Source organism: Oncorhynchus clarkii, chromosome 9 (assembly GCF_045791955.1).
Source record: "Oncorhynchus clarkii lewisi isolate Uvic-CL-2024 chromosome 9, UVic_Ocla_1.0, whole genome shotgun sequence".
Classification (NCBI taxonomy): Eukaryota; Metazoa; Chordata; class Actinopteri; order Salmoniformes; family Salmonidae; genus Oncorhynchus; species Oncorhynchus clarkii.
In genome coordinates, this window is record NC_092155.1 from 17,068,852 (window position 1) to 17,094,347 (window position 25,496).

General features: G+C 42.7%; 1 non-coding gene across 1 annotated transcript; it reads left to right on the plus strand.

Moving 5' to 3' along the window:
- The first annotated feature begins 6,504 nt into the window (after window positions 1-6,504).
- On the plus strand, window positions 6,505-6,577 carry trnav-uac (transfer RNA valine (anticodon UAC)). The gene has a single exon. It is a non-coding gene; the product is annotated as a tRNA-Val (tRNA).
- The last annotated feature ends 18,919 nt before the right edge of the window (window positions 6,578-25,496 follow it).

Sequence of the window (25,496 nt, forward strand, 5' to 3'; positions counted from 1 at the left end):
AAAACCATGACTTACCAAGACATTTAGTATAAATAAAACGCATCTATTTACCATACCATAAAAAAAGCATACAAATTAACACAGCGGCACATCATTCAGCGATTCCGTTTATTGTTGTCAGGGAAAAAGCATAATTCTACTGTCACTTTTTTTAATGGTCTGAAAAGTTACCAATTGTCGCTATTGACATGTTTCGGTAGCTGCGTTTCATGTCTGTAAAGGCTTGCGTAAGATATAATTTAACTGCCCGGCCCTAGCAGTCATACATGCGTAATAGGACAATTATTCTGCATTGTGAATTGATGTGGAATTGTAAGATTTTTTTCTTATCGTATTAATGAAAAAATTATACAAAACATGTCTGTTTATATCCATTTGTCACATCCCTGCTATATAGCCTACCTGCTGATCGTTCATATCGATTGTTCAGATTCCCCAGTAGCAATAATTTATGTAGTTTGCTTTAAACAATCGGTGTATATGCATATTTTTTTATATAGTCAAAGTGGGAGGAAAATAAAAGTTCACTCTGTAAAAACTTCCAAACTGTCTAAACCTTTCGATTTTGAAACAGGGTTGAAATCCAAAGTTGAGTTATATATTCATTGGCTATGTCATAACACATTTTTAAAGATAAATATTTATATATTACTCACTCAAACACTTTGAATTGCCCAAATTACTTAGTGGGTGATGGTGATTTCCGATCCAAAGTGTGCGGACAAAAAGCAAACGTTTCCCCCCTTATCTGATAGGGGGTGGTAGAATCCCAGTTTCCCTTGTGGCTCAGCTCAGGTGCCTACATACACCATAGACATATACACTGAGTATACCAAACATTAGGAACACCTAATAATGAGTTGCAACCCCCCCCCCCCCCCACCCTCCACCCCATTTTGCCTACGGAACAGCCTCAATTATTCAGGGCATGGACTCAACATTTTTAAAAGTGTATTTTTCCATATAGGGAGATACTTGGTCAGTTGTACAACTGAATGCATTCAACTGAAATGTGTCTTCCGCATTTAACCCAACCCCTCTGCATCAGAGAGGTGCAGGGGGCTGCCATAATCAACTTCCACATCGTCAGCACCCAGGGAACAGTGGGTTAACTGTCTTGCTCAGGGGCAGAGCAACAGATTTTTACCTTGTCAGCTCAGGGATTCAATCCATCAACCTTTCGGTTACTGGCCCAACGCTCTAACCACTAGATATAGACACACCCTATGTGTTTTCTTAAAATCATCTATATGCATTGAACTTGTTTGATGTTTAAAGCTTATATTTTGATGAAATAAGACAAATGCCTCAAGAGGGCGCCAGAGATCTAGATAACAGAAGAGAAAAAAAACTTCACCTGACCCAACTCCCGCTTTCGCTGATTCTGCCATTTCTCTCCTGAAATTTCCGGTAATAGGCTACACAAGGATTCGGCAACCTTGTATAGAATGCCAATTTATCTTACAATTTCTACCGCTCTACATACCAGTTATGTTTTTCATATGCACATTTTTGTGAAACCGTTTAATATAATTCATATTTTAAAAAATTGTAATGTGGTTAATCAAAATTCTATGCAAATGAAAATTATACAAACCTAAAAACTAACTTCCATTGCATAACTATGTAAAAATAGATAAAGCCAACAAATCAAAACATTGTGGCCTGAAGGTAGAAAATATCCTTATTAAAAATAAATATCTTACAAATCACATTGGCTGCGCTTGGCCTGTCTGCAAGAAGCTTAACACATTGCATCAACTATTGTAGCACTTGTTACTTGGTCTGGTGCAAAGCTCATGCTAGCAAACTTGCAACGTTGTAGAAAATATTCTGGGCCCTCAGATTCCAGTGCCAGTGAGCGCTGGACAGACAGACTCTGCTTTAGGCTATTTTGCGCAAGGGATAAGAAGTTGACCTGTTTTATGAAGTTTCCACCGGATCAGATTATTGAGTATTTATCCCCTTTCATGCTGATTGACAATCAAAAGGGAGAGAGCTGGAAAGTTTTTCAAATAGGCTATGTTGAGGAACTATTTAATTCTCAACGGATGTAAAAATAGACTTTGTTTACTTGCTGTTTCAGGCGAAGAAAAAAGTACTTTGAGAAGCTCTACAGTGATTGTGAGTTATGACAATCAGAAATCGTATCAGATCCCCAAATGGGCACATTTATAGGCCTATGTTTGCGCACAGACCAGGTAGACTAGTCCTACTTCTATGCGTAATTAGGTGCATGTCCTTACTCAAGATTGACAGGAGCTCTCCAAACAAAAGGCAAGGGTGCCATCCCCACTGCCGCAGCAGTGGATTAGTGTACTCAGACAGGTGTGAATCAGACAGGTGTCTCGTGTGCCATAATTCTTTTTGAAATATATTTGCCACTGCTCCTTTAAAAAAATATTGGTCGACCAATAGCCTATGACCAAACAATCGAACAGTTGACTAAATGTGGTCAGCCCTAAAATATAGACATGTGCAGAACGTGATCCGCACATGCGCAGAAGCTTCAGGATCTTTAGCCCGGTGAACTAAAGATCCCGGAATAGTAGTAACTCAGTGTTAAACATTAAGACATGGCCATGCAAAATCACTAATCAGAACTACTTACACTTTAATTTTTTTCCTAAAGGTGGTTAATAATTTAACTAGAAGGGATCCTACATTTCTATGCTCCCAAGAACAAAATATTTTTTTATGCATGTCAGTTAGGAACAAATTCTTATTTACAATGACAGCCTAGGAGCAGTGGGTTAACTGCTTTGTTCAGGGACAGAATTACAGATTATTAATTTGTCAGGAATTCAATCTGGCCCAACACTCTAACCACTAGGCTACCTGCCGCCCAAATGTTCAAGTAACTTCAGTCGTTATAGTTCAGAATATTTAATGCAATGTGGGGTCAAAAATGTCATAAAACACAAAACCGTTAAAGCTGCAATATGTACCTTTTTGGGCGACTTGACCAAATTCACATAGAAATGGGATTTATAAATCTGTCATTCTCATTGAAAGCAAGTCTAAGAAGCTGTAGATCTGTTTGTGCTCTATTTCTATGCTTCCGTTCTAAGGTTTCTGCGTCTTTTACTTTCGGTTTTGTACACCACCTTAAAACAGCTGAAAATACTATATATTTGTTTGTAATTGATAACATATTTCACATCGGTTTAGATGGTACAATGATTCTCTACACTCTGAGTGCTTATTTTGTCACAAACTGAAATTAGGCGAATTATTCGAATTTTAGCAAACAGGAAATGGAGGAGCGATTTCTGCACATTGGACCTTTAAGTTACACAGAACAAAAATATAAACGGTACATGTTTCATGAGCTGAAATGAAATATTCCAGAAAGTTTCCAGATGCACAAAAAGCTTATTTCTCTCAAAGTTTGTGCACATCTGTTTAGTGAGCATTTCCCCTTTGCCAAGATAATCCTTCCACCTGACAGGTGTGGCTTATCAAGAAGCAGAAAACAGCATGATCATTGCATAGGTGCACGTTGTGCTGGAGACAATAAAAGGCCACGCTAAAATGTGATGTCACAGATGTCTCAAGTTTTGAGGGAGCCCACAATTGGCATGCTGACTGCAGGAATGCCCACCAGAGCTGTTGCCAGAGAATTTAATGTTCATTTCTCTACCATAAGCGGCCTCCAACATCGTTTTAGAGAATTTGGCAGTACTTCCAACCGGCCTCATGATCCTGGTTTCAACTGTACCAGGCACCTGGCAGGGCCTAATATGAACTGTAACTAATTGTTGCATTTTGTGTTTTATTTGTATGGTGTCGTGTAGGCGAGCGGTTTGCTGATGTCATCGTTGTGAACAGAGTGCCCCGTGGTGTTGGGGCACTGCAGACAATGAACACGATTGCATTTTATCGATGGCATCTGTGAACAACAGATGCATATCTGTATTCCCAGGCATGAAATCAATAGATTAGGGCCTAATGAATTCATTTCAATTCACTAATTTCCTTATATGAACTGTAACTAAGAAAAACTGTTGAAATTGTTGCATTTTGTGTTTTATTTGTTCAGTATATTTACAAATAAAACTTGCCTAGGTAAATACCTTTTTTTTAATAACCATATGGGTGGTGATGTCACTTCATTACTGTAGGTATTGAACACAGCAATACTTTGTGCTAGGTTAATTGAATGGGTCTAGGCAACAAGTTTCCACAAAAACATTTTAGTTAGTGTGGTATCAAATCCTAGATTCCATTGCCTGCTTTCTGCACTTGAGCAATGCACTTTACCCCCCACAACAACTGCTCCACTGGCACCCAGTGTGGCAGCCCCCTGCTCCAACCTCGCCAACCTGTGTGTCTTTCAGAGGGGTTGGATTCATGTGGAAGTCAGATTTCGTTGGCCCTTGTGTGAAATTGCAGAACAAAGTAATCTTAATGTTAAAATATAAATACCATTGTAAACAAGCTGCATTGTGCAGGGGTTCTTCCCTGCCTTTTGACATCCATTTTCCAGCAGAACTGTGATTTTCTCTAGAGGGAACACCTCCATATCCAGGGTCTTTCCTGCACATTTAACATAGACATTGAACTTGTCCACATCCTCAATGTTATCATTTACCTTAATGAAAAGGGCATACGTGAATATTTAATACAATTGTGTGGCATTATTTTATATTTATAGTATGAAGAATATGTGGCTATTCTGTGTTGAGCAGTTAACAAATAAATAGTTACTCCTATATACTTAATTTAGAGTTATTAATGTAACTTTAGTTATTTCACAAATGTTGGGCTAGATGTTTAGATTTGTAATACATTGTAAGGCTGCTTGATGTGACTTTTGATAATTTAAAAAAGTAACTTGAAAGGCATGAGCTCTGCTTTGTTATTTGCTCAGGCTGTACACACTCCAATAGTCTCTCATTCACAATTTGACAAGCACTTGATAATGCCTTGAATTCCATGGCAGCATCCCCTTTGTGGCTGTATTGCACCCTAAAAAAATCCTTGCCTTTTGCGGTCTGGAATGCTGTGTTTTGCCCTTCTTCCTGACTGTGCAGCGCAATCCAAAGCGCCTCTCACTCACATGGCTCTCTGTCACATGATCGGGTCTTTCCACAGGCTACAAGTCAGACACATCAGGGACGCAACTACGCTTGTCCATATCCAATTCCGAGGTGCATATTGAAGATATTGAAAGAACTGTCCACAATTACTTTTCGTCAGCCAACAAGATGAGTAGGCCTAACGAACAGCAAAAGCACTAGCCTATATCAATCTACTATCCCCATAGTAATTTGTGAGGTAAGACATATAATTTGCCCTAGGTCATAGATTTTAGCTGATTAATTATGAAGTACGTTTCACAGTTTCGCTGCACAGGTTTTAGTGGACATTGGAAGTCTGAACTAGGCCTACAGCTAGGGAACCATTGTAGGCCCATAAGCCCAACGTTTGACTATAGCCTAGTTTTCAGTTAGAATCTGAATGTTTTTTTTGCTTTTATTTACCTTCCAGCTTTATACGAGTTAGACTAATGATAATCTTGTAGAATAAGTACCCTACAATTGTCCCAAGTCAGCATATATACCCATTTTATTTTTAAAAGCAAATTGACATTCATAAAATGACACAAAATATTACATGAAAAGTTATTTGTGTGTTTGTTACAACTCTGTGGTAATGGCTTGTAGTGTTTAATGTTTTTTTTCAGCACTGAGGCAGTTTTCAGGTCTGCTGAGCGCAAACTTGAATGCTGTGAAAGTTCTGTGCTAACTTCTGGTGTGCATTTACTGTGAACACTGAGGCAGTACCCACTTTATCTTGTTCTTAACAGTGGCTATTTGACCATAATGTAGGCCTACCAGAGTGGCCTACCATCAAAAACAATGGAGAAAATGCATCCATAAAATTTTAACATGGAAAATAGCTGTTCTATCTTTCAGCCTACTGTAGCAGCCAATGTGTGGTGTTTAATGTTGGCCTATGTTTAATGCAGGGCTTGACATTAACCTGTTTATCCATTTGTCCTTCGGACAAGGTCATGGCTGAAAATGTTGTTTAATGCAAAACCAGTTTACCCCTGGTTGGGACCCACTATTATACATCATTGGTTATGATCAAGTAGAAGCTTATATACTGTTAGGTCAGTGATCCCGCTATAAAATAATGATGGTGTCGTGTATCTTATCTCACTTAGTGTTGACATAAAGATAAATATGAATGTTATATATTCTGCTTTCTTCAGCCATGATAGCATATACAGTAACAATAAGTAACGTGTTGACTTATTCTTCACAGGCACGACGAATAAGGTTGACTGAGCTTCCTCTTCGTAGTTTGTAGTGTTGCACTGTTTTGCTCTTATTCAGAATTTCCCCTGCAGACAAGACATCACCAAGTCAACATCAGCATCACACCAAACAACAACAAATTCCATATCACATATTGATAACCGGCGCACTATTTTGAAGCATAAAGGATGTGTAATATGATTCAATACTGTGCGTGGTGGAATTAAATCTATGTGGTTCCATAGTGTAGTGGTTATCACGTCTGCTTTACACGCAGAAGGTCCTGGGTTCGAGCCCCAGTAGAACCATGCTTTTGGCGGCAGTAGCCTAGCAGTTATAGAGGTGAGCCAACAACCTGAGGGTTGCCAGTTTTTATCTGGGATCTGACAGGAAATATCTGTCTAACACCATGCCCAAACCGGACACACGTGTGCGCGGAAGATTTTGTTTGCTAGTTTGCAGTTCCCAGCTAATTTGCCTATTTAGCTAGCCTGCTTGCTGTTGTTAGCTAATTTGTCCAAGGATATAAACGTTGAGTTGTTATTTTACAAGAAATGCACAAGGTCCTCTACTCCGACAATTAATCCACACATAAATGCTCAACCAAATCTTTTCTAGTCATCTCTTCTCCTTCCAGGCCTTTTCATCTTTGGACTTTATATGGCGATTGGCATCTAACTTTCATAATATGGTGTATTACCACAACCGACCGACCTCATTCATCTTTCAATCACCCACGTGGGTATAACCAATGAGGAGCTGGCACGTGGGTTATATGCTTCCAAAGGCCATTGAGAAAATGGGAGAGGCAGGACTTGCAGCGCGTTCTGCACCACAAATAGAAGCAACTTCTATTTTAGGGCTAGGCAATGCAGACGCTCGTTAGCGCACAGTGTGTGTGCAATGGTTGAATAACATGTGTGTACATGTATTTTGCGACGCGAGCAGTGTGGTCAGCATGTAAGTGAGCTGGCAACACTTATTTTGTAAAACATCTGTCTGCAAGATCACATAATAGTAGTATTCTACGTAACAGAAGTGAATATAATGACATAGTATAACTTTACTGTAAGACAAAAACACTGCATTTTTCTCTTATGTGGTCATAACTCAACATTGTGCGCCTCTGGGCAAAATACACAGATGCTGCAGTTTAACACCATTTGCCAAAAAATTCTAAGCAACACAGTAAGCTACTTCTCAACAACACTGTAGGCTACTTCTAAACAACACTGTAGGCTACTTCTAAACAACACTGCAGGCTACTTCTCAACAACACTGTAGGCTACTTCTAAACAACACTAGACAACTTCTAATCAACACTGTAGGCTACTTCTAAACAACACTGTAGGCTACTTCTAAACAACACTGTAGGCTACTTCTAAACAACACTGTAGGCTACTTCTAAACAACACTGTAGGCTACTTCTAAACAACACTATAACTCAAGAAAATCTAAATGCATATCCCCATGAAACTGATTGAGATCAAATAGTTGGTATGCAGATGCTGGATGGGTGTTTCACCGGTAAAACTTGAATTATCATTCACGATGGAATGCAATGCTGTTTTTGTCATAGAGTAAGGTTACACTATGCTATTATACTGAACAAAAATATAAACATGCAACAATTTCCAAGATTTTAGTGAGTTACAGGAATTTAAATAAATAAATTAGGCCATAATCAAATCAAATGTTATTGTTGAATATGTGCCGAATACAACAGACCTTACAGTGAAATTCTTACGTACAAGCCCTTAACCAACAATTCAGATTTAAGAAAAATAAGGGGTAAGATATTTACTAAAATAAAAAATGAAAAATGGATACCTATTTAAAAAAAGGCATCAAAATGGGGCTCAGGATCTCATCACAGTATCTCTGTGCACTCAAATTGCCATCGATAAAATACAATTGCGTTCATTATCCCTAGCTTATGCCTGCCCATATTATAACCCCACTACCACTATAGGGCAATCTGTTCTCAACATTGGCATCAGCAAACCCATCGTCCACACGACGCCATACACGTATGTGGTCTGGGGTTGCGAGGCCTGTTGGACGTACTGCCAAATTCTCTAAAACGACGTTGGAGGCCGCTTAAGTTAGAGAAATGAAGTCAATTATCTGGCAACAGCATGCCAATTGTGCGCTCCCCCAAAACTTGAGACATCTGTGACAATGTGTTGTGTGACAAACTGCACATTTTAGAGTGACTGTTTTCATCAGCTTCTTGATAAGCCACACCTGTCAGGTGAAAGGATTATCTTGGCAAAGGAGAAATGCCCACTGAAAGGGATGTGCACAAAATTTGAGAGAAATAAGCTTTTTCTGCATCTGGAACATTTCTGGGATCTTTTTTATTTCAGCTCATGAAACATGGGACCAACACTACATGTTGCGTTTATATTTTTGTTCAGTGTATATTCTGTTATTTAATGTAGAATACTATCACGATGTGATCTTGCAGACATTGATTTAGCTTTGATGAACGTCATTAAATGAGCACCATTGGCCTGAGTAGCCTGTTCTCTTTGCGTAAAGTGGACCCTAAATTCTGATGTTCCCTAGAACTAAATTCATGTTCAAGTAACTTCAATCGTTATAGTTCAGAATACATAATGCGATTTAGTATCAATTTCATGAAAGACAAAACAGTTAAATATTTACAACTTAATAAGATAACCAAATGGGTGGTGATGTCACCTCATTACTGTAAATATTGAACACATCAATTATTTTGTGTTAGGTTAATTGAATGGGTCTAGGCAATGAGTTTCCACAAAAAACATTTTAGTTAGTGTGGTATCAAATCCTAGATTCCATTGCCTGCTTTCTGCACTTGAGCAATGCACTTTACCCCCCACAACAACTGCTCCACTGGCACCCAGTGTGGCAGCCCCCTGCTCCAACCTCGCCAACCTGTGTGTCTTTCAGAGGGGTTGGATTCATGTGGAAGTCAGATTTCGTTGGCCCTTGTGTGAAATTGCAGAACAAAGTAATCTTAATGTTAAAAGATAAATACCATTGTAAACAAGCTGCATTGTGCAGGGGTTCTTCCCTGCCTTTTGACATCCATTTTCCAGCAGAACTGTGATTTTCTCCAGAGGGAACACCTCCATATCACATATCACATAGCACATTTCACATAGACATTGAACTTGTCCACATCCTCAATGTTATCATGAGCCTAAATGAAAAGGGCATACGTGAATATTTAATAACCAGAATTTGTTTTAGGACTGAATCATTTTTAAAAGGTAAAATGTTAATACAATTTGGGGATAGCCACCCGCTGTTTAGTAATATAAAAATAATAAAACCATAACAACATTTTTTGTACAAATATTTATCCAACCAGCTACTTTGGTCAGGGGGGGGAAACCCCACTCCCATCAACACCATTTCCATGAGTTGGTCTTTGTTTCAGTCAAGTAAAAGTTAGAGGTACTTACACCAAAGGCACTTGGGGATCCCCCCAGGATATTCCCTGTGTTAGTCTTATCACCTCGTGGCCCTGGTGACCTGGGTGGACAGTGTGAGGGAAAAATGATGGATTTGTTGGATATGTAAAAATGATTTACTTAACGAACAGTAAGATATTTCTGTCCTGCTAATGCTGTGTTTTATGGTCTCCACTCTACCACCCTGCAGCTAGTCTGGGTGTTGAGGACATGGGTTCTACTAGAGATAGCTTGAAGCTGACAATTGACTTGTGTTGGTGATAAAAACTTAAAAGCTAGCATTCTATAGACATGATGTGGTGTGTGTGACTCGAGATAGAGAGAGCCTGGAAGAGTTAAGAACAATGCCTCATTGTCTCATCTTCCTGGCGTCTGGGAAACTAAGTAAAATACCACCCTGTGTAGATATCCAAGGTGGCTTATGGGAAGGTTAGAAGTGACTGACTAAGCAATCTTGGTATCAGCTACATAAAAACTGTGCATCGTCTGTAAAGGCTAAACTCTCAGCCTAACAGTCAGTCAAGACTTGTGGGCTGACGGTCTCATTATTGCAATAATTCATCAATATTAAATAAAGATGATTGTTTGAAGAAATGACTAAGACCAAGTCTGTCTCAGTACTGAATTTGCATGCCAACAGAAACTAATGTTGAAAGTGAAAGTAAAAGAGTCTATAAGGCTTAAACCAGAGTATTTCAGTCACACGCAGGTCAAATCTAATCTCATTTTATTGGTCACATACACAACAACTACCTAATACACACTACCTTGTAAAGGGATAAATATATATATAGATAGATGAGCAATGGCATGCGGCATAGGCAAGATGCAGTAGATGGTATAGAACAGTATATACACATGAGATGAGTAATGTAGGATATGTAAACATTATTAAAGAGGCGTTATTTAAAGTGACTAATGATACCTTTATTAAGTCCATTTATTTAAGTGGCCAGAGATGTGAGTCTGTATGTTGGCAGCAGCCTCTCCATGTCAGTGATGGCTGTTTAACAGTCTGATGGCCTTGAGATAGAAGCTGTTTTTCGGTCTCGGATATTAATGATTGCCCTCACCTGTTTGTAACCTGTGTTGCAGACTTTGTGTTTTGATTGGATTGTCCCGCCTCTGTCATGTACTGTCATGTTGTGTCTTGTTTCTGTCCTTTCCCTTCACCCTGTCTCCCTCTGCTGGTCGTTGTTAGGTTACCTTTTCTCCCCCTCTTTTCCCCAGCTGTGCCTTGTCTCCTCCTAACTACCTCGTCACCCCTTTTCCCACCTGTTCCCTTTTTCCCTCTGATTAGTCCTCTATATCTCTCTCTGTTTCTGCTCCTGTCTTTGTCGGATTCTTGTTTGTGTTGTTCATGCCTGAACCAGACTATCGTCATGTTTGCTGCAACCTTGTCCTGTCCTGTCGGAACCTGCCGGTCCATCTGAGCCTACGTTTTGTTTTGTTATTAAAGAAGCTCTGTTTACGTTAATTCGCTTTTGGGTCCTCTCTCACGCACCGTAACAGAAGAATCCGACCAAGAATGGACCCAGCGACTTCGGATCCTCTCCACTCAGCCGTCGAGATCCAGGGAGCGATGCTAGGCAGACACAAGCAGGAATTGTCTGCTGCTCGGCATGCCGTTGAGACCCTGGCCACCCAAGTCTCCAACCTCACAGAACAGGTTCACCATCTCCGCCTCGATCCACCGGCCACTTCCAGGGCTTTCGAATCTCCGGAGCCCAGAATCAATAACCCGCCGTGTTACTCTGGGGAGCCCACTGAATGCCGCTCGTTCCTCACCCAGTGTGATATTGTGTTTTCTCTCCAGCCCAACACTTACTCCAGGAGCACTGCTCGTGTCGCCTACGTCATATCTCTCCTTACTGGACGGGCTCGTGAGTGGGGCACGGCAATCTGGGAGGCAAGGGCTGAGTGTACTAACCAGTATCAGGACTTTAAGGAGGAGATGATACGGGTTTTTGATCGATCTGTTTTTGGGGAGGAGGCTTCCAGGGCCCTGTCTTCCCTATGTCAGGGTAATCGATCCATAACAGACTACTCTATTGAGTTTCGCACTCTTGCTGCCTCCAGTGGCTGGAACGAGCCGGCTTTGCTCGCTCGTTTTCTGGAGGGTCTCCGCGCAGAGGTAAAGGATGAGATCCTCTCCCGGGAGGTTCCTTCCAGCGTGGATTCCTTGATTGAACTCGCTATTCGCATTGAGCGACGGGTTGATCTTCGTCACCGAGCTCGTGGAAAGGAGCTCGCGTTCTCCGTTGCCCCCCTCTCCGCATCACTACCATCTTCCTCTGCCGGCTCGGGTGCTGAGCCTATGCAGCTGGGAGGTATCCGCATCTCGACTAAGGAGAGGGAACGGAGAATCACCAACCGCCTCTGTCTCTATTGCGGTTCTGCTGGTCATTTTGTCACTTCATGTCCAGTAAAAGCCAGAGCTCATCAGTAAGCGGAGGGCTACTGGTGAGCGCTACTACTCCTGTCTCTCCTTCAAGATCCTGCACTACCTTGTCGGTCCATCTACGCTGGACCGGTTCGTCAGCTTCCTGCAGTGCCTTAATAGACTCTGGGGCGGAGGGCTGTTTTATGGACGAGACCTGGGCTCGGGAACATGACATTCCTCTCAGACAGTTAAGGGAGTCCACGGCCTTGTTCGCCCTGGATGGTAGTCCTCTCCCCAGGATTCAGCGTGAGACGCTACCTTTAACCCTCACTGTTTCTGGTAATCATAGCGAAACCATTTCTTTTTTAATTTTTCGTTCACCTTTTACACCTGTTGTTTTGGGCCATCCCTGGCTAGTTTGTCATAATCCTTCCATTAATTGGTCTAGTAATTCTATCCTTTCCTGGAACGTCTCTTGTCATGTGAAATGTTTAATGTCTGCTATCCCTCCTGTTTCCTCTGTCTCTTCTTCACAGGAGGAGCCTGGTGATTTGACAGGGGTGCCGGAGGAATATCACGATCTGCGCACGGTGTTCAGTCGGTCCAGGGCCACCTCTCTTCCTCCACACCGGTCGTATGATTGTAGTATTGATCTCCTTCCGGGAACCACTCCCCCCCGGGGTAGACTATACTCTCTGTCGGCTCCCGAACGTAAGGCTCTCGAAGATTATTTGTCTGTAGCTCTTGCCGCCGGTACCATAGTCCCCTCCTCCTCTCCCGCCGGAGCGGGGTTTTTTTTTGTTAAGAAGAAGGACGGGTCCCTGCGCCCCTGCATAGATTATCGAGGGCTGAATGACATAACAGTGAAGAATCGTTATCCGCTTCCTCTTATGTCTTCAGCCTTCGAGATCCTGCAGGGAGCCAGGTTTTTCACTAAGTTGGACCTTCGTAACGCTTACCATCTCGTGCGCATCAGGGAGGGGGACGAGTGGAAGACGGCGTTTAACACTCCGTTAGGGCACTTTGAATACCGGGTTCTTCCTTTCGGCCTCGCTAACGCTCCAGCTGTCTTTCAGGCATTAGTCAATGATGTCCTGAGAGACATGCTGAACATCTTTGTTTTCGTTTACCTTGACGATATCCTGATTTTTTCACCGTCACTCCAGATTCATGTTCAGCACGTTCGACGTGTCCTCCAGCGCCTTTTAGAGAATTGTCTTTTTGTGAAGGCTGAGAAGTGCTCATTTCATGCCTCCTCCGTCACATTTCTCGGTTCTGTTATTTCCGCTGAAGGCATTAAGATGGATCCCGCTAAGGTCCAAGCTGTCATTGATTGGCCCGTCCCTAAGTCACGCGTCGAGTTGCAGCGCTTTCTCGGCTTCGCGAACTTCTATCGTCGTTTCATCCGTAATTTCGGTCAGGTGGCAGCCCCTCTCACAGCCCTTACTTCTGTCAAGACGTGCTTTAAGTGGTCCGTTTCCGCCCAGGGAGCTTTTGATCTCCTCAAGAATCGTTTTACATCCGCACCTATCCTTGTTACACCTGACGTCTCTAGACAGTTCATTGTCGAGGTTGACGCGTCAGAGGTGGGCGTGGGAGCCATTCTTTCTCAGCGCTCCTTCTCTGACGACAAGGTCCACCCTTGCGCGTATTTTTCTCATCGCCTGTCGCCGTCGGAACGTAACTATGATGTGGGAAACCGCGAACTGCTCGCCATCCGCTTAGCCCTAGGCGAATGGCGACAGTGGTTGGAGGGGGCGACCGTTCCTTTTGTCGTTTGGACTGACCATAGGAACCTTGAGTACATCCGTTCTGCCAAACGACTTAATGCGCGTCAGGCGCGCTGGGCGCTGTTTTTCGCTCGTTTCGAGTTCGTGATTTCTTATCGTCCGGGCTCTAAGAACACCAAGCCTGATGCTTTATCTCGTCTCTTCAGTTCTTCAGTAGCCTCCACTGACCCCGAGGGGATTCTCCCTGAGGGGCGTGTTGTCGGGTTGACTGTCTGGGGAATTGAGAGGCAGGTAAAGCAAGCACTCACTCAAACTCCGTCGCCGCGCGCTTGTCCCAGGAACCTTCTTTTCGTTCCCGTTCCTACTCGTCTGGCCGTTCTTCAGTGGGCTCACTCTGCCAAGTTAGCCGGCCACCCTGGCGTTCGGGGTACGCTTGCTTCCATTCGCCAGCGCTTTTGGTGGCCCACCCGGGAGCATGACACGCGTCGCTTCGTGGCTGCTTGTTCGGTCTGCGCGCAGACTAAGTCCGGTAACTCTCCTCCTGCCGGCCGTCTCAGGCCGCTTCCCATTCCCTCTCGACCGTGGTCTCACATCGCCTTAGATTTTGTCACCGGACTGCCTTCGTCAGCGGGGAAGACTGTTATTCTTACGGTTGTCGACAGGTTCTCTAAGGCGGCTCATTTTATTCCCCTTGCTAAGCTTCCTTCTGCTAAAGAGACGGCACAAATCATCATCGAGAATGTTTTCAGAATTCATGGCCTTCCGTCAGACGTCGTTTCGGACAGAGGTCCGCAATTCACGTCTCAATTTTGGAGGGAGTTTTGCCGTTTGATTGGGGCTTCCGTCAGTCTCTCTTCCGGCTTTCACCCCCAGTCTAACGGTCAAGCAGAACGGGCCAATCAGACTATTGGTCGCATCTTACGCAGTCTTTCTTTTCGCAACCCTGCGTCTTGGTCAGAACAGCTCCCCTGGGCAGAATACGCCCACAACTCGCTTCCTTCGTCTGCGACCGGGCTATCTCCTTTTCAGAGTAGCCTCGGGTACCAGCCTCCGCTGTTCTCATCTCAGTTCGCCGAGTCCAGCGTCCCCTCCGCTCAGGCTTTTGTCCAACGTTGCGAGCGCACCTGGAAGAGGGTCAGGTCTGCACTTTGCCGTTATAGGGCGCAGACTGTGAGGGCTGCTAATAAGCGTAGAACTAAGAGTCCTAGATATTGTCGCGGTCAGAGAGTTTGGCTCTCCACTCAGAACCTTCCCCTTAAGACCACTTCTCGCAAGTTGACCCCGCGGTTCATTGGTCCGTTCCGTATTTCTCAGGTCATTAATCCTGTCGCAGTTCGACTTCTTCTTCCGCGATACCTTCGTCGCGTCCACCCGGTCTTCCATGTCTCCTGTATCAAGCCCGTTCTTCGCGCCCCCGCTCGTCTCCCCCCCCCCCCCCCCCCCCCATCCTTGTCGAGGGCGCACCCATCTACAGGGTCCGTAGGATTTTGGACATGCGTCCTCGGGGCCGTGGTCATCAGTACCTAGTAGATTGGGAGGGGTACGGTCCTGAGGAGAGGAGTTGGGTTCCCTCTCGGGACGTGCTGGACCGTGCGCTGATCGATGATTTCCTCCGTTGCCGCCAGGTTTCCTCCTCGAGTGCGCCAGGAGGCGCTCGGTGAGTGGGGGGGTACTGTCATGTACTGTCATGTTGTGTCTTGTTTCTGTCCTTTCCCTTCACCCTGTCTCCCTCTGCTGGTCGTTGTTAGGTTACCTTTTCTCCCCCTCTTTTCCCCAGCTGTGCCTTGTCTCCTCCTAACTACCTCGTCACCCCTTTTCCCACCTGTTCCCTTTTTCCCTCTGATTAGTCCTCTATATCTCTCTCTGTTTCTGCTCCTGTCTTTGTCGGATTCTTGTTTGTGTTGTTCATGCCTGAACCAGACTATCGTCATGTTTGCTGCAACCTTGTCCTGTCCTGTCGGAACCTGCCGGTCCATCTGAGCCTACGTTTTGTTTTGTTATTAAAGAAGCTCTGTTTACGTTAATTCGCTTTTGGGTCCTCTCTCACGCACCGTAACAGCCTCGCTGTCTGAACTCTCGGATTGAGGTTCAACATCGAAATCACCTGTCTTTGCCTTATCACATTGTTGCCATGGTGACCTGGGTGGGGATAAGGGAAGTTTAATTGTTGTGACAAATAAAGCTAGACAGACAGACAAGGTCGCTTATACTTTGGGGTTTAGGCAAGGAAACCGTATGTACTGTAGAGTCATTTGATTGACTAGAGAGAGAGAGACTAGGCTCACCTGTCCGTAACCAATGTGCCCTGAGTGATCTCACTTTGAGGGACAACTGTGGTTTCCTCTGAATACTGGGACAAAACAGACAATAGTTACTTCACTAATTGGTGACAAGTTAGTCATATTTCCTGATCATGTATCTCTTCATGAAAAGCAACAAATCATTCATTTCAATTTAAATCTTTATGCATTTGCAGATTCAATCCTACAGCCTAGTTAACTCCAGAAATGATCTAAGAGCAGAATAAACAAGGTAAGAATAGTGAAATGTAAATTACTTACTTACCTCTGGGTAGAAATAACTATAGATTGCTCCCATCTTGTAAATGTAAGTTTGTCTGTCTATAGCTTCTTCTGAGTTGAGTGTCGTGTGCTGCCTCTACCTATTATATAGTTGAGCCCTTCCCCTCTTTCAGTTTACAGTATAGTTTACTTTCACTTTGTATCTGGAGATCAAACAAGTGAACTCGGTGGGGGACTCAACTAGGGCTGTGGTGGTCACGAAATTTCATCAGCCGGTGATTGTCAAGCAAATAACTTTTGGTCTCACACTAATTGACCGTAATTAACAAACACATTTAGCATCTCCTGGCTCCCACACACAGCCTACAAGCCATTTTAAAAAGTTGAATAAATAAATCCATGTAATATATCCTACACCTTCACAATAAATCCATGATTTATTCTAGACAGGTCTAAAGAAGCATGAAGTGAAGAAAATGTACTCTTTCAGAAGAAAAGTATAGCATGCTTTTAGGATAGCATTACACGGAACCCAAACCGGCTGCTATCGTGCATATATTTATTTTGCCCCCCCCCCCCCCCCCCCCCCCACCACCACCAAATGCGATCACGACAGGCAGGTTAAAATATCAAAACAAACTCTGAACCAATGACATTAATTTGGGGACAGGTCGAAAAGCATTAAACATGTATGGCAATTTAGCTAGCTAGCTTGCACTTGCTAGTATGCGGATTCTGTGTTATGCACTATAGCCCGTTACCAAATATGTGATTGAATAGTATCTGCTGTTGGCTTGTGTGGATGTATGTATGTGTTATGCAACATAGCTGACTTGAAACATTGTTAACAGTTTCAGGGCCATGTGCCTTTCTCGTGATGGAAAAATACAGAATAACATGAAGACAGGAACTGTGCAATGAGTTGGGGGGGGGGGCACATTCAGAACGTAGTGTTGCGAGAACAAACAGTCTTTTGTTAGATAACAGGAGCCAGGTGCCTGATAACTGTATATTCTACACAGCTACAACGACTGACCACGCCCAGTCTCTACTCTGACAGGCCGGCTCGGAAGCAGGAACTACCTCTGTCAGAGTATATTTATAATATCTTTGTCAGGAACAAGTCAGTTCTCTGTTTGCCCTGCGAGGTGGGATAGAGAGCCCGTATATACGAAAATTGCATTTACCACTTATTGCTTAGCTAATAAAAAATACATAGTACACAATCAGTGACTCATTGTCATATTTATCCTGATACCAGATTCGAATTGACGCAACCCTAACACTAGCTAACGTTAATTTGTCCTATTTAGCTAGCTTGCTGTTGCTAGCTAATTTGTCTGGGGATATAAACATTGAGTTGTCATTTTACCTGAAATGCACAAGGACCTCTACTCCGACAATAAATCCACACATAAAACGGCCAACCGAATCGTTTCTAGTCATCTCTCCTCCTTCCAGGCTTTTTCATCGTTTAATTTATATGGTGATCGCATCTAAACTTTCATTGTATTACCACGACTACCGGCAAAACAGTTCGTCTTTCAATCACCCACATGGGTATAACTAATGAGGAGATGGCACGTGGGTACCTGCTTCTATTAACCAATGAGCAGATGGGAGAGGCAGGACTTGCAGCTTGATCTGCGTCAGAAATAGGAATGAGATCTATTTTAGCCCTTGGCGTCGCAGACGCTCTTTGGCTCGCGTGAGCAGTGTGGGTGCAATAATTGAAAAACATGGATTTCTATATTTAATTTGCGGCGCACGCGGCGTGTCCGGTCTGGTCAGCATGTTAGTTGTCCTTATGTGGCTACGCCAATGGCTTTGGGCCACACTAGTTCATTTAGCTGACAACATTTGCTTATAATTCTGTGGAATTGTTTTATATTTTGTAGTACGAAGAATACAATAGAACAAAGCTGAATAAAATATAATATTTTCTAGAGTTAATAATGTAACTAGTTGTTTTACAAATGTTGGGCTAGATGTTTAGATTTTTAATTGATTGTAAGGCTGCTTGATGCGACTAATGACAATTTGAAAAAAATAACTTGAAAGGCATGAGCTCTGCTTTGTTATTTGCGCAGGCTTTACACACTCCAATAGTCTCTCATTCACAATTTGACAAGCACTTGATAATGCCTTGACTTCCATGGCAGCATCCCCTTTGTGGCTGTATTGCACCCTAAAAAAATCCTTGCCTTTTGCGGCCCGGAATGCTGTGTTTTGCTCTTCTTCCTCACACGCCTCACACTCACATGGCTCTCTGTCACATGATCGGATGGGGCCACAGTGTCTCCTGACCCCTCCTGTCTCAGCCTCCAGTATTTATGCTGCAGTAGTTTATGTGTCGTGGGGCTAGGGTCAGTTTGTTATATCTAGAGTTCTTCTCCTGTCCTATTCGGTGTCCTGTGTGAATTTAAGTGTGCTCGCTCTAATTCTCTCTTTCTCTCTTTCTTTCTCTCTCTCGGAGGACCTGAGCCCTAGGACCATGCCTCAGGACTACCTGACATGATGATTCCTTGCTGTCCCCAGTCCACCTGGCCGTGCTGCTGCTCCAGTTTCAACTGTTCTGCCTTATTATTATTGGACCATGCTGGTCATTTATGAACATTTGAACATCTTGGCCATGTTCTGTTATAATCTCCACCCGGCACAGCCAGAAGAGGACTGACCACCCCACATAGCCTGGTTCCTCTCTAGGTTTCTTCCTAGGTTTTGGCCTTTCTAGGGAGTTTTTCCTAGCCACCGTGCTTCTACACCTGCATTGCTTGCTGTTTGGGGTTTTAGGCTGGGTTTCTGTACAGCACTTTGTGATATCAGCTGATGTACAAAGGGCTATATAAAATGTGATTTGATTTTGATCGGGTCTTTCCACAGGCTACAAGTCAGACATCAGGGACGCAACTGCGCTTGTCCTTATTCAATTCCGATGCCCAAATTCAACTGCCTGCTACTCATCCCCAGAAGATAAGATATGCATATTATTAGTATTATTAGATTTGGATAGAAAACAGTCTGACGTTTCTAAAACTGTTTGAATCATGTCTGTGAGTATAACATAACTTATTTAGCAGGCGAAACCCTGAGGATTTTGTTTTTTGAAGTCACTCTCTTTTCAATGAGATTTCATTGGGAATCCAGATTTCTAAGGGACCTTCTTGCAGTTCCTATCGCTTCCACTGGATGTCAACAGTCTTTAGAAATTGGTCAAGGTTTTTCCTTTGTGTAATGAAGAAGTACGGCAATCTTGAACGAGGGTCACTTGAAGTGTACTGTTAGATAGAGGCGCATAACCAGAAAGCTAGCTACAGTTTGTTTTCCTCCTGTATTGAACACAGATCATCCCGTCTTCAATTTGATCGATTATTTACAACAAAAATAAAAAAAGTTGTATTACAAAAGTAGTTTGAAATGTTTTGGCAAAGTTTACAGGTAACTTTTGAGATATTTTGTAGTCACGTTGAGCAAGTTGGAACCGGTGTTTTTCTGGATCAAACGCGCCAAATAAATGGACATTTAGATATATATCGATGGAATTAATTGAACAATAGGACCATTTGTGATGTTTATGGGACATATTGGAATGCCAACAAAAGAAGCTTGTCAAAGGTAAGGCATGAATTATATTTTTATTTCTGCATTTTGTGTCGCGCCTGCAGGGTTGAAATATGGTTTCTCTCTTTGTTTACGGAGGTGCTATCCTCAAATAATAGCATTGTTTGCTTTCGCCGAAAAGCCTTTTTGAAATCTGACATGTTGGCTGGATTCACAACAAGTGTAGCTTTAATTTGCTATCTTGCATGTGTGATTTAATTAAAGCTTGATTTTTATAGTAATTTATTTGAGTTTGGCGCTCTGCATTTTCCCTGGCTTTTGGCCAGGTGGGACGCTAGCGTCCCAATATCCCAGATAGGTTAAGGAGAAGTTTATCTATAATCGTATGTATAACGCTTGTATCTTAGATTAATGTTTATGATGAGTATTTTTGTAATTTGATATGGCTCTATATCTGTCTTTTGTGACACCTCTCCTTCTTTGGAAAATGTCTGTATGTTTTTCTGTGGCTAGGCGCTGACCTAACATAATCGCAAGGTGTGCTTTCACCGTAAAGCCTTTTTGAAATCAGACAATGTGGCTGGATTAACAAGACATGTATCTTTAAAAAGGTGTATAATACTTGTATGTTTGAGGAATTTTAATTATGAGATTTCTGTTGTTTGAATTTGGTGCTCTGCAATTTCACTGGCTGTTGGCGCTAGCGTCCCACATATCCCAAAGAAGTTAAGGGAAGTGATACTGAGATGGCGCTCATTTCGGACAATAGATCATCCGATCATGGAACGCATTTCACTTCTAAAGTGCTACAAGCAGTATGTAAGGCTTTGGGAGTCTCCCATGCTTTTCATTGTCCATATAGGCCGCAAGCAGCAGGGTTTACGGAGCGTCAAAATCGGTCAATTAAGGAGAAATTCGCCAAGACTTTAGGCACCGAAGGGAAAGACTGGGTTATGAATTTACCCATTGTACTGATGTCAAAGAGGGCATCAACTAACGCCACTACCGGACTCACGCTTACAGGAGGTGGTGACTGGCAGACCGATGAGGGTACCAGGGGCTGTTATTCACATACCACAAATGAGTGATTTGGCAATAATGGAAGAACCTATGTTGTCATATTGTCAGAAAATGACCCATGTGTTGCAGTATGTATATTCCCAGGTGAAAGCAGCACACAAGGAACAGGTGCCAGGAGATAACCGAGGGCACCGGTTGACTCCTGGAGATCGATTGTACAACAAGATCCAACAGGGGGTGTTGGGACAGCGTTGGTCAGTACCACACACCTAACTACTTACAGCACCCGCAGCGATAAAGACCACAGCCTCTCCTCGGTGGGTTCACACTTCTCACATGAAGCGAGATCCCGCAGCATAATGGGTGAGCTAGCCATAAGAGTTGAAGCGGAGCTAAAGAGAGAGAGGAAGAGTAGAGTTCACTGTAGGCAAGCTGTTGGGTTGGGTCTGGGAGCTGTTTTAACCTCCACAGTTTTAGTGTCAGTTGCTTGATGGTTAATGAACCATGTAAAGACGATAGATTGGCTATTAGCTTGGAATACTAGACAGGTCACTAATCACAAAGTTATGGTGATATGGGTGGAGCCACTTGATAACAGGACTAGCACATTGGACATAGGTTGTTCTAAAGAAGGTTTGGTTTTATTACAGACAGGAGTGTGGAAGGAATGTAATAATACTGAGAGTTTACAAAACAAATCTAGATTTCCTCTGTTGCCACAGATAGATGTCATGTGCCAGGGTTCAAGATCAGCTAAAGCTCAGTCCATAACTTTCAGATTAATGTTTCCAGAACTTAAAACATTTCAGGAGGTTGACAGTGTGGACACAACCAGTGTTGACGATAGAGCAGCAAAGGATTTTGTGGGGAAGTGTTATCTCGTAAAAGGAGGTTGTATTCACCAGTAATGCCCTTTAGTACAGCAACTAGGAGAGTGAAGTGGTCAGGGAAAGTTTTGAACACCAGTAGACCACGAACCTGGGGAAAGATAGCTTGTTGGGGAAATCATACTCTGGACAACCTCCTAAGGCGGGGAACATGGGAACCAAACTATTCTTACTGTCAAGTGACAGGGGGAAGAAGATGCATATGGGCAGATGAAGGCATACTTACAGACACATTTAGGGGCTGAACTAGTGACAGAGACAGACATCCATCAATGTAGATGGTATGGTGGAGGGGTCAAAGGTCAGTCCTACGGAGTGTTAGTTGTAGATTCTGGAAAAAAAACGATATCAGTGCATTCTATGCAGTCCCAAAAACCAAGGCGTTAACATTACAAGGAATTGGAAGAGCAGAAGGTAATATAACTGGGGTGGAAGTCTGTGTGGCTAGTAAGCTAAAGAAGTGGGTACTAGAGTCTCCTGGGAACGATACCACTATGTATATTGTTACAGGAAATAGCTCGTAGAAAAGGGAAGACAGCTAGTTGTGTACAATATAACACATGAAAGAATAGCAACTGATCCCTGTAAAGAGGAGGCCACATCACCAGAAAGAAAGTTTGCTGTAATAATAGCATCACATCTCCTGCAGAGTGTGATGATGAAACATGTGACTCAGAGTTTTGTACGGTTGGATACTCTTCCAACTCCACTAATCTCTCCACCATTTCTGACAGCTATTAAACACTTGACATGGGTGGCATGTAGCCTAGGGGTTAGAGCGTTGGACTAGTAACCGAAAGGTTGCAAGATTGAATCCCAGAGCTGACAAGGTAAACATCTGCCTGAACAAGGCAGTTAAACCACTGTTCCTAGGCCGTCATTGAAAATAAGAATTTGTTCTAAACTTGCCTAGTTAAATAAAGGTTACCAAAAAAAACACTTGACATACCTCCCAGAAGATTGGGACTGAGTGTTGGTAAACAGAAAGTGTCAGAATGTGGCTGCTTGTTAACTGTTGAGGCCCAAAGTCTACACCGTAACAAGGGTGTTCACAAACGGGTGGGGGGTAGATTGGCCTTGGGATGAGAGATGTGTACCTAACTTGAGAACAGAAAAGTATTATCCACAGGTACCAACTGTAGCAGAACACAGGAGATGTTGGTGGCTAGGGACCAGGGTATGAACTGGGAAACAGGTAGGGAGTATCTGAAAGGTTCAGTCCTAGACCTATCAGTAAACCACAAAAATAATAGGAGATCAAGAGATGGACTCCAAGCGATAGCTATTCTGACAGCAGTCACTGTAGAGACAGTAACAGCAGTACTGGTAGTGCAGGATGCTATATAGACAGCATGGAACTGGACTACAGTGCAAATTAGGGGTTTTGTAAGATGTGTGTCAGGAGCAGTGTTAGTCATAGCAGGGGTTACTTTGGTATCATGTGCTGAGGGCATTGATGTTAAAACGAATACACAGTTGTTGAGTTACCTCAAGATGAGGTAAAAATGATTAAGGCTACCGCACTTATATATGGGGTGGCTATGGAGGAAGACGATGGGGAGCAAAGTGAGAATGACATGAATGAATGGCTTGAGAACACCTCTTGGATCCTGTAGTCTGAAGGGGAAGACTGGGCGAAAGCATGAGATGAATTTTTAGAGCTTTCATTATTGCCAACCTAAGCAGAAAAGTATCCTGACGACATAGTCAAGCTAAGAGAGAGTGGGAATTGTCATGTTTTCAAACTTTTGGTTGTCATGCATATATAATTGTGCATATCTTCACATATTATTAATGCATAAAAAAACTAATTATGTTTTATGTATTTTTGTTGCTTTCCAAGTCTTGTGCGATCACTCTCTTAGGAACTATCAGGAGAAAGTGGTGGAGAAACAAAAGGCTGCTCTAGCTGACATGGAACAAGACAGCAGAATCAGTTGGAATGTAATTTTGTTGTGTGATCTGAGATGAAAATAAAATTGTGTATGGTGTGATCATAGAACAGAGGCCATATGTTTCTGATTTGGTATATGTTACTAATGGTTTTCTTTGAGACTGTGGTCCCAACTCTCTTCAGGTCATTGACCAGGTCCTGCCGTGTAGTTCTGGGCTGATCCCTCACCTTCCTCATGATCATTGATGCCCCACGAGGTGAGATCTTGCATGGAGCCCCAGACCGAGGGGGATTGACAGTCATCTTGAACTTCTTCCATTTTCTAATAATTGCGCCAACAGTTGTTGCCTTCTCACCATGCTGCTTGCCTATTGTCCTGTAGCCCATCCCAGCTTTGTGCAGGTCTACAATTTTATCCCTGATATCTTTACACAGCTCTCTGGTCTTGGCCATTGTGGAGAGGTTGGAGTCTGTTTGATTGAATGTGTGGACAGGTGTCTTTTATACAGGTAACGAGTTCAAACAGGTGCAGTTAATACAGGTAATGAGTGGAGAACAGGAGGGCTTCTTAAAGAAAAACGAACAGGTCTGTGAAAGCCAGAATTCTTACTGGGTGGTAGGTGATCAAATACTTATGTCATGCAATAAAATGCAAATTTATTACTTAAAAATCATACAATGTGATTTTCTGGATTTTTTTTAGATTCCGTCTCTCACAGTTGTAGTGTACCTATGATAAAAATTACAGACCTCTACTATTTTGCAGGTTATCAAATACTTGTTCTCCCTACTGTATTTGTAATGGTGAGAACATGTTTTTGTCTGATTGCAGCTGGAACGACCCTTCGTGAAGAATGAAACTTGGTTAAGTTTCTCTGGTGTCCGTGAGTTATTTACTCTGAAAAATTAGAACCTAACAAGGCCTACAGCAAGGGGACCATTGTAGACCCATAAGCCCAATGTTTGACTTTAGCCTAGTTTGCAGTTAAAATCGTAATGATTTTTTTTGCATTTATTTACCTTCCAGCTTTATACGAGTTAGACTAATGATAATCTTGTAGAATAAGTACCCTACAATTGTCCCAAGTCAGCATATATACCCGTTTTATTTTTAAAAGCAAATTGACATGCAAAGAGTGGCACAAAATATTGTTTTTGTGTGTTTGTTACAACTCTGTGGTAATGGTATGTAGTGTGTAATGGGTTTTTTCAGCACTGAGCAATTTTCAGGTCTTCTGAGCACAAACTTGAATGCTGTGAAAGTTGAATGCTTGAATGCTGTTCTATCTTTCAGCCTACCGTAGCAGCTAATGTGTGTTGTTCAATGTAGGCCTACGTTCCATGCAGGGCTTGACATTAACCTGTTTATCCATTTGTCCTTCAGGCAAGGTCATGGCTGAAAATGTTGTTTAATGCAAAACCAGTTTACCCCTGGTTGGGACCCACTATTATACATCATTGGTTATGATCAAGTAGAAGCTTATATACTGTTAGGTCAGTGATGCCGCTATAAAATAATGATAGTGTTGTGTATCTTATCTCACTTAGTGTTGACATAAAGATAAATATGAATGTTATATATTCTGCTTTCTTCAGCCATGATAGAATATACAGTAACAATAAGTAACGTGTTGACTTATTCTTCACAGGAACGACGAATAAGGTTGACTGAGCTTCCTCTTCGTAGTTTGTAGTGTTGCACTGTTTTGCTCTTATTCAGAATTTCCCCTGCAAACAAGACATCACCAAGTCAACATCAGCATCAC